Genomic DNA, 9652 nt, shown 5'->3' on the forward strand with positions numbered 1-9652 from the left:
TCTGACCTAATGATAAAACATCTATGAATTTTCAATTTCCAATGTAGCTAGCGACATCTATTTAAATACCTGATGATTCATGGCTTCTATTAAAATACAAACAAGTGCACAGCAAGTTCATTGACAAGAACTAAACTGGAATAAAGTGTTGACTTTACAGCTATTAAGCATCTTATCCTATTTAATGTTAAGATGAACTTACAAGAATTAAAATGGCCTTTCCTAATAAAAACAAAAACAAAAAACAAAAAACCTGCAGAGATATGGCAGAGCCTGCCCTAAGATCAGCAGATCTGTCATAGGCCAACACACTGGGATTTCTCGGAACTGAAGCACGAAATTCCCTCTCCTGGCCTCCCCAGGCAGAGTCCACTGAGCAGAACTTGTTGAGGCTCCAAGTCCCTTCCTGTGGACTCGCCTAGGCATCGCGTAGATCCCTCGTGATCAGCTGGTGTCAGAGCAGTGTGCACTCAGGACCCTCAGAGATAAAGACAGCATGAGGCCAACCACAGGTGGCCACTGTTCTCGTGTCAGCTCTGCCCACGCTCCAGCTGCTGGGCCACAGTCAGCTGCAGAGGCCAGGGAGCGAGTCCTGCCGCCATCAGCCGCAGACCCCAGCACAGGCCCTGGCTTAGCAAGGTGCTCTGAATGACAGAGAGCAGAGGCTGCGCAGGGACAGGCTGTCCCACATCTGCACGCCTTCCCAGGGCAGCAGTAGGACAGTTGTCCCAGGAAGGCTGTGAAGGGACACCAGCGCTGTGCAGGACTATGGATGGGGAGATGGTGCTCTCCCACTCTGGCCTAGGCATGTTTTTGAATTCCTGTCCTGAACCTTGGTGGGCAGCACCACTCACTGTGATTCCCAGCCCCATCTGGACAAGGACTTCTCAGCATCCTGGGAACCATGGGGCTCAGGACCAAAGCTCCAGCCACGATACTGGGAGTGTTTCTTTCCAAACAGCTAGCTCTGGTCCTGCTTGCTCCTGAGATTCCAGGCAGGCCTCAGGCTGCAGATGTTGCTAGAAAGAGCCAAGAGCCAACCCTGACTAAATGGGCTGCATACAGTCGCGGCATTTCCCATGCTTCACCAGACAGCAGCGCCTTCCTCGGATCTCCCAGGACAAAGCACAAAGTGACAACCCCTCCTGACACCCCTGAGAAGAGGGGAGAGGCAGCCCCCCATGTGCAAGTCGAACCAGCCCTCTTTTCTTGCCTTTGTAACTGGCAACTGTGAGCCCATCCAGAGCAGAACTTCCCCAGGCTCCTTTATTCTTTGTGCAGCCTGAGTGTTCTCATCGACACATCCTTTGCAAAGGGTTCATCCTTTGCATTAGGGGGCATCAGTTCTTCGATGCCCCCTAATGCATCTCAGCTTTGTGAGAAATGGATCCAGCAGACAGCCATAGCTACAGACGGGAGGGGCAGAGGCAATGTGGAGGTGGCAGGTGTGACGTAGGAGCAGGTAGAGAATGGCTGCTCATGGGAGTGGACCATGTTGCTGGAAGAACCCGAGCCAGGACAGAGCTGAAGATATGCTCCTTCGCTGGATAAAACGCACACCAACTCTGTGCCAGTGGTGACCTCCTGTCCCCAGCAAAACCTCAGGAGATTCGTGGAAAGTCCTCAAAACCAAAGAGGAAAAGTGCAGACTAGACAGAATTGAGCTGATGGGGAGCCCTGAAGCAGAGTGACGTGTTCCCTTAGGCGGTGGGCTCGTCAGTCGGAGGGATGCTGGGAGTGAGTCGCAGGTGTGGCCACTGACAGAGGAGACTCCATCTGCTGGGTCTCAGGAGCACTGTGAATGCCCCTCCTACCTGACAGACATGGTCCCCTGGGCCCAAGGGACCCATCCCAGATTCAAAAGGAGACTTCTCTCAACCTCAGAGTGCCTTCCTGACCCACTGCTCACAAGTGTTCCCCTGTCACATTTGATGCTAAGACCGAGTCCCCAGCTGCTCAGAACTGAGGTCAGCATTGGGGTCCAGCACGAGGCCCAGAAGCCCAGGAGGGAGAAGGAAGCTGAGGGCTTGGGCCGCGGGCAGCCATGAGTGTAGGCGCTGCCAGGCCAGGGCCCTGAGGACACAGCATGAGGCTGGGAAGAAGTAGGGACACTGCTAGGCAGGTGGCATGTGCTCCCCAGCTCCACTGGATTCCCTTCACCACCTCAGCATCCAGTTCTCTCTGACTGAAGAGAAACTCAGTTCATTGAGCCCAGTGGCCTTGGCCAGACAGGGGACCCAGAGAGCATCAACTCCATAGTCCCCTCCATTGCCACCTGTTTTGGGCCTCCCTGAGAAGATTTACCTTCTCTCTGAGAGAGTCCAGATCTGGAAATACTTGGAAGGAGAGGCTGGAACGGATACCAGTCAGACAATTTGCCTCAAGCACAGCCTCTTAAGGAAATAGCATCTTTAGGAAGCCTGGGGGGGGGGGCAGGTTAAAAAAAAGAAATAGCATCTTTGATCCCTGGTCCCCCTGGGGTGCGCTGAGCTGTGACCGAGTCCGGGCGTGGTGGCACATGCCTGTAATCCCAGCACTAGGGAGGCTGAAAACAGGAGGAGGATCACTATGAGTCTGAGCTGCATAGTGAGACCCTGTACCAAATACAGAAAATGAAAAGAAAAAGAAATCGTATCAAGTTTAAAAATCAGCACAGTGTGGATGCTGCAGGAAGCAGACTGAAGCAGCCACGGGGAGACCCCTGAGGACCTTCTGCAGTGCTCGGGTAACCTCTAGGCGAAAGTGTTTTAAGGGGAAAGAGAAATAAAAGACTCTTCTCAAGGGTGAATATTTACATTTTTTTTGGCTGGTTCAGGCTGCTTAAGGCCAGGTCTGGGGATCGAACCACACTCCCCTGCGCCTGTCTGGGTTTGCCCAAGCAGGCTCTTAAACAACTGAGCTAACCTACAAGCCCCCTGAATATTTACTTCTAAACAATCAAAGTAAGCAGCCTTTCCTCAGCCTTGCCTAAAGGCCCAACGTCTCTGTGACCCGCCCCACGCAGCTGTGTACCTTCTCTGAACTCCATCTAGCAGCCCAGAGGCAGAGGGCGGACCAAATGGCCTTTGCGCACCCTTCTCTCACAGCCCCCTGCAGTCCTGTTCATTGGCATGAAAAGTGGTTTTAAAAAACAAAGGAGAGGTTTCCATATAAAACAAGGCTGGTGCTAAGTGCAGAAGAGGCTGGGAGGCAGCTGGGCCTTCTCTGCCCACCTCCCTGTGAAGAGAAGGACTTAGGGCCACTAAGCCATCACACTAGGATGAGAAGTGGGGCTGCCCCACCTCCTTCTCCAAAGGGCGGGGAGATCAAAGGGCCGGACCTGCCTAACCCCGCCCCCAGGAAGGGGCTCACATTGTTTACAGTGAGGAGCACAGACTGAAGTTGTCTGGTTGAGGTGTCCCCCAAAGGTGGCAAAGCTGATTTTCAAAAGGTGACACCTCTCCTCCAGGGGGCAACCAGATGGAAGACAAGCCCTGCCTACCTGGGCAGGTGGCTTGTAGAATTTGCATCTTGGTGGTCCTTGGTGGCCTCTGATCCTGCTTTCCAGACTAACCTTTTCTTGGGTGGCCCCCGGAGGCCCGACCCCTCCCATCACTGGCCCACTGGCTGCTAGCCTGGGAGAAACTATTTCAGAAACACTACTTTTTTTCTGCAAAGAATTGTCCGATAATAGCTGGTGTATGGCATGAACTAGTGAGGAAGTTGTGAGTAAAAAAGAAATCCTGCTTATAGCCCAGCGGCACAGCGTCTGCCTGTCAAGCACAAGGTCCTGAGTTTATTCTGGGTACCCAAAAAACAACAAAAGCCAACTAAATAACAACAAAAAGAAACCCTGCTTCTGTTTAAACTTCTGCAAGCCTGGGAGCCGCACACACAGCCTGCCATTAGACGCTGAGCTGAAGCCCACCTGACTCCCACACGCTTGGACCTGCTCCCCCCTCATGTTAGCAGCCTGAGATCCAGGTGATGCGCTCACCACGTCCACTCTTCTGTGGTAGGCGGAGCACGGGTACAGATGAAATTCATCCACTGAGCAGACCCAACGCTTGGAAGCGGTCTACCCTGGGAGCTCAGCTTACAGACAGAAGAAAGCATAACTGGTTTCCAACACAGTCAGAGCTGGACATGTACACTAAGGGCTCTAGGCCAGCGCTGTGGATTTGCCTCTGCCAGAAGCTTGCACCAGTGCAGTGCACACGAGGAGCAGAGTCACTGCTGCCTCCTGCTGCGCCTGGCAAGGAGGCATGCGAGGCTGTCCTTGACTCCTGCTGCGGCCCCCATGCAGAGACGTACGGAGGGCTCTGGGCCCGTGACCCTGCTTCTTCCTGCCCTTTCAGAAATGCGCACAGGGCTTCTGGTCAGTGACAAGGCTCCCTCCTGCTGCATCCTTGCAGGGACTCACTGAGGGCTGAAGGCCACTTCTGGCACTCCTTCCTGCTGTGCCCTTGCAGGAAGGCACTGAAGTCTTCAGACCTGCAGTGCTGTGGCCTTGCAGAGAAGTGCGGAGGCTCCCAGGCAGTGCCCAAGCTCCTTCCTACTGCACAGGTACACAGATGCCCCGAAAGCAGCCGGCCGGTCCATTGTTCCTTCCTGCTATACCTTTGTAGAGCTGCACTGAGGCTTCCGGGTCAGAACCATGCCCTTTCCGCTTTCCCCTGGCACAGGCACACTGAGGGCTTCCCGCGGTGGCCCAGGTCCTTCCTCCTATTCCCTCACGGGTGCCTGGAGCCGCCACAGCTCCTTCCTTCTGTGCTTTGCAGAGATGCACTGAGCCCTAAAAACCACAGCAGGGCTCCTTCCTGCTATGCGCTCATGAAGATGCAGACGCTGCAGGCCAGTCCAACTGCTCCACCCCTCTGTACCCATTCAGCATCCCACTGAGGGTTCCAGGCCAGTTTCAGGCTCCATCCCAACGCACCCTTGTGGAGAAGTAGTGAGAACTCAAGGACAGACCCTCCACTGAGTCTTGCCTCCCAGTGGCAGGGTGCCCTGATGTGTCCGCAACCATGCCATGGCTCCACCCTGCTGTGCCCTTGCCAAGGTGCGCTGGGGCTCCAGGCCCGCGCGATGCTCCCACCCACAACTTGCTAGCAGATGTACAGTGGAGGCTGCAGGCCGGTATCGTGCTTCCTCATGCTGGTTTATGTGCCCCTCCTGCGAGGCACTCGCCGTGAAACACTCAGGGACACAGGCCACGCCAGACCTCAAGCCTGCTGCACCCCTGCGGTACTGCCCCAGGGCTCCAGCCATGCCCTTCCTTCCTCCTGCCACACCCTCACAGAGGTACACTGAGTTTCCCGGTCCGTTCTGACTGCTTTCTATAACCTTTTAGGGATGCACTGAGGGTGGCAGGCTGGTGGCAGGACTCCATCCTTGTCACCCCTTGCAAAGGTGCACTTGGGGCTACAGGCCAGGGCTACAGCTCCTTTGCTCCTGTGTCCTAGCTGGGTTCCAGGTTGGTGCCACATCTCCTTCCTGTGACACCTTGCAGAGACGCTGTGGGGGCTCTGGCTCAGTGCTGTAGCTGCTTACTGCTGTGCCCCTGCAGAGAAGCCCCGAGGGACCCAGAGCCGTAGGTCGTCATTCTGTCTTCAGACCTTCAGAGATGCACGGAGGGCTGCTGCGCAGCACCACAGGGTCTGGCTCCGCAGCCTTGCAGTGCGCAGCTGAGGGCTGCAGCCAGGGGCCCTTCTGCTGTGCTCGCACAGATGTGCCTCCAGCTGAAGCTCCAGGCAGCTGCTCCCTGCGTCCTGGTCCTTGTGGAGATGCTGTGAGGGCGCCAGTGCTGTGCCAGGATTCATGCCAGTGCGCCACCGGACACGCACTATGAGCTTCAATCCCAGGAGAGAGGCACCGAGGCTGCCAGCATGGCACTGGCTCTGGCTGCTGAGTCCTTTCAGAGAGGATGCGGGCACCGAGCCAGGACTGTGCCGCTGTCTGGTGCACCCTTCCTGGGATACGCCGAGGGGTGTAGGCTGAGGCCTTGCTTTCTCCCTGCTGCACACTTGCGAGGTGCACCTGTGCCATCCTGCTGCCCCCTTGCATAGGTGCCCTCCGGGCTCTAGGTCAGTGACATTACTCCTCCTGTTGATCCTTGCAGAGATGTACTGAGCATTCCAGGTCAGCGCGGTGGCTCCCTTCCTGCTGCACCCTGCGGAGAGCCACTGAGGGCTGCAGGCCAGCGCGGTGGCTCCTTCCTGCTGCCCCCTGCAGTGGCACACTGAGGGCTGCAGGCCAGCGTGGTGGCTCCTTCCTGCTGCCCCCTGCAGTGGCATGCCCAAGGCTCAGGCCAGGCCCTTGGCTCCATTGTTCTGCACATCTGCAGCAGCGCACATAGGGCTCTGAGCCAGTTGCTTGGTTCCCTTCCTGCTGCACCCTTGCAGGGAGGTACCAAGGCTTTATGCCAGCGGCTTGTCTCCATCCAGTTGCACTGTGAAGAGAGGCACCGATGACTCCAGGTTGTGACCCTGCCTCCTTCCCACAGTCACTAAGGGTTTGAAGCAAGCGCCCTGGCTCCACCCTACTCATCTGCAGAGATGTATCGATGGCTGCCGGCCTCTATGGCTCCTGCTTGCTGCACACAGTACAGCGGTAAGGACTCGAGCACAGTGGCTGCGTATGAGACATGACTGAGGCCATGCACTCAGGCCCGGCCAGAGTGACGGCTCCTTCCTGGTACCATCTTGCAGAGACCCTCTGAGCCCTGAGGCCGGTCCTATGGCCACATCCTGTGCCACCCTGGCAGAGATGCCCTTATGGATCTGTCCACCGCAGGTGCTTAGCTTAGAGCACCTCTTCCATTGTTCTGATTGGCCCCCGACCCTACTCCCAATCTGTTCATGTAAAGAACAAAGAGATGGACCACTTTGTGAGGACGACCACACTGGCCCTGGCCCTGGCTGCTACTGCCCTCCCCAAGAGGTGCTATTTGATCAAGTGTCCCATGACTGTGACACACCTGTCTGTCTGGGCCCTCAAAGGCGACCAGTCCTCATGGCATGTCCCCCACAAAGCAGCTGTCAAGCGATAGTGGATTTTGGACTTTGTGCCTAGTGAGCCAGATTCAGACAGGTGGTCTATACAGGTTAAAAATTCCCTATCCTGTTACTGGTTCCCAGAAGTATCTAATTCTTCCTTTGTTTTGCATGGAAGCCTTGAACCCGAGGGAACTTTTCCCATTCCTCCTGGGTTGTTCCTTAGCCTGGAGGAAACCTGCAGGAGCCCAGAAGAAGGTTCCCTCACTCTGGCCCGCGTGGCCGAGAGCAGGCAAGGGAGTGTGTGCTCGCGGGGGTGCGGGTGCTGGACTGGCCCCCTCACCAGGCACCAGGCTGCAGCAGGCGAGGCGCCAGGGGAGGTGCTGCCGCTCTGTGTACACAGCAGCCCCAGTGCTGTGCATCGCATACTTCTGTGGATGAGTTTAAACTACCATCTTAGGGAGAAGTCTCAGAACTGAACTAGCAGCCTGGCCATGTTGTGGCCCGCGAGCCTACAGGTCGCCTCTGGCTCTGCAAGCATTTCTGCGCCAGGACTTCTCTGGGTTCTGCCTGGAACTCTGCATTCCTTAAAACCTTCTGGGCCTATTCCAATCTGCACCCTGGTAAAATCCTTGCAAAGACAAGAAAGGAGACACAAAGGTATCTGTTCAAATGTGTTTTGTAATGTTTGGGTTTAGCCCTGGGGACAGTGGCAGTCCCTTGAGGTCCCCAGATCAGCAGCGGCTAGGCACGTGTATGCGTGAGACATAGACTTAATGAGTTGTCCAGGCTGGGCTTGAGCTAGCAATCCTCTGGCTTTAGCCTCCTTAAGTGCTGGGATTACGGCCGTGCACCCCGGGCCCAACCTGCACTTTGATAGGTGTCTTCCCAAGTAACAGCAGGAAGGCGGTGAGCCTGGAGGAAGTCGCATTTGTTTGGCATTTCACATCTATTATCTCAGTTGTTCTTTGTAGTATTGCCATGAAACAGGCTTCTGCCAGCAAGGAATTGAGTCAGCTGCCAGTAATCAGCAGGCAAAGCAACAGTGGCTCCAGCGAGATGCAGGCTGCTTCTCTCCCGTGACATGGAGTCACCAGGCCGTGTTGTGGAGCTGGCTATGGGCCCCGTGGTCTGGTCTGATTTGGAATCTAGGTGGATCTAGATTCCAGTGAATGGTGCTACCTTCCTTTTACAGGTAAGGAAACAGACTTCGGGAGGCTATGTGGTTTGGTGGCAGTTCACACAGTGGACAAGCAGTGGATCTAGGATTCCAAGCCAGCCCCCACGCCGGCTGATGTGCAGTCTCTGCCATGCTGTGTCTATCAGCAGATGCACCGCCATGCCCAGTGAGAAGGTGTGTGGCTCACTGGGACTCGCACACTGGAGGTTTCTACTTTGCTTCTGAGGCGCCCTGTTTGGCTACAGCAGCTGTCCGTCTTAATGCGCGCAGCGTATCGCCCCTGCTGGAGGAGCCTGGGGGCCCCGAGAGTGTCCGCATGCTGTTCAAAGAAAGGCAGCTGCCTGGCCAAGAGCCTGAGAGGTGGGACTGCCGCAGCGCCCCTGGTGCCCCGCGGGCCCGTCCACGGTGTCTTTGCGCAGCTGGGCCCTCACCCTTGAGGGCAGGCCCACCCTCTGCGGCTCCTGTCTGACTCCGCTCAGCCTGGCCCAGCGGCACTGGCCGAGCAGCAGCCTGGAGCATTTCTGGTGAAGGGAGGCCAGGGCCTGGCTGGGAAGTCTCTCTTACCATAAACTTGTTTGAAGAGGAAAAAACCAAAAGAAAAATCCTACATAACTTGTGCTCCAACATTAGACTGTGTCAGTGTGTAGACCCTGGAGGTCGCCTGTGGTCCTACCTGCAGAGCTGCCCGCTGTGCACCTCGCCCGGAAATGGAGCCATGAAAATCAGTTTCGATTGTGTGCACTTTTCTATCTGGCAGAAAATAGAGAGCAGTGTCCAGTTAAAAAAACACATGCGACCTAAAGGTATACTCCTTCAGGGTAAAACCATGTAGGAGAGAATGACTGAGGATGTAATTCAAGGAGAAAAAGGGTCAGTGGAAAGCTTTTGTGGGTTTCAAGTAGTTACTGCATTTAGAATCCAGTGGCTTCCTTTAAAAGTGTGGTATAATGGTTTTGGTTTGTTTGTTGTTTTTTTTTGAGAAAACCATTTTTATTATCATCACCACCCAGCTCATTTGTGCTGAATTACAAATGGCCAGATCTTCTAAAGAACATCTACATAACTTTTCTTTCATGTTTCAAGAGATGAAAATAACTGTACAAGGTTAAATACAAAAGTACACAAGACAGCAGACATGAAAAGATTTATATATGAGATTTTAATCCCACCTGCAGCTTTAATATATTTGAAAAGTAGAATTCATTAACTAAAACATATTGTCCTTCTATAGTCCTGTCAAGTTTAATGGAAGTGGATTTAACCTGATTACGGCACTAACACCAGTTATCACTGAAGGCAAGAAAGAAGGGCACAAATCCCAATCTTCTGAAATATAGGAAAGTTCATTCATCTGTATCCCTTTTTTTTTTTTGTTAAGTTCCATCATTTAAATATTATAGGTGTGTGAATGTCCATTTTGTATCTGTGTATTCAAAGTGGTTGGGATAGATATATAGTTGCATTCTCTTAATGAATAGAATGATTTGTTCTAATGGTG

Source organism: Octodon degus, unplaced genomic scaffold (genome assembly GCF_000260255.1).
Source record: "Octodon degus isolate 3935 unplaced genomic scaffold, OctDeg1.0 scaffold00205, whole genome shotgun sequence".
Taxonomy (NCBI): domain Eukaryota; kingdom Metazoa; phylum Chordata; class Mammalia; order Rodentia; family Octodontidae; genus Octodon; species Octodon degus.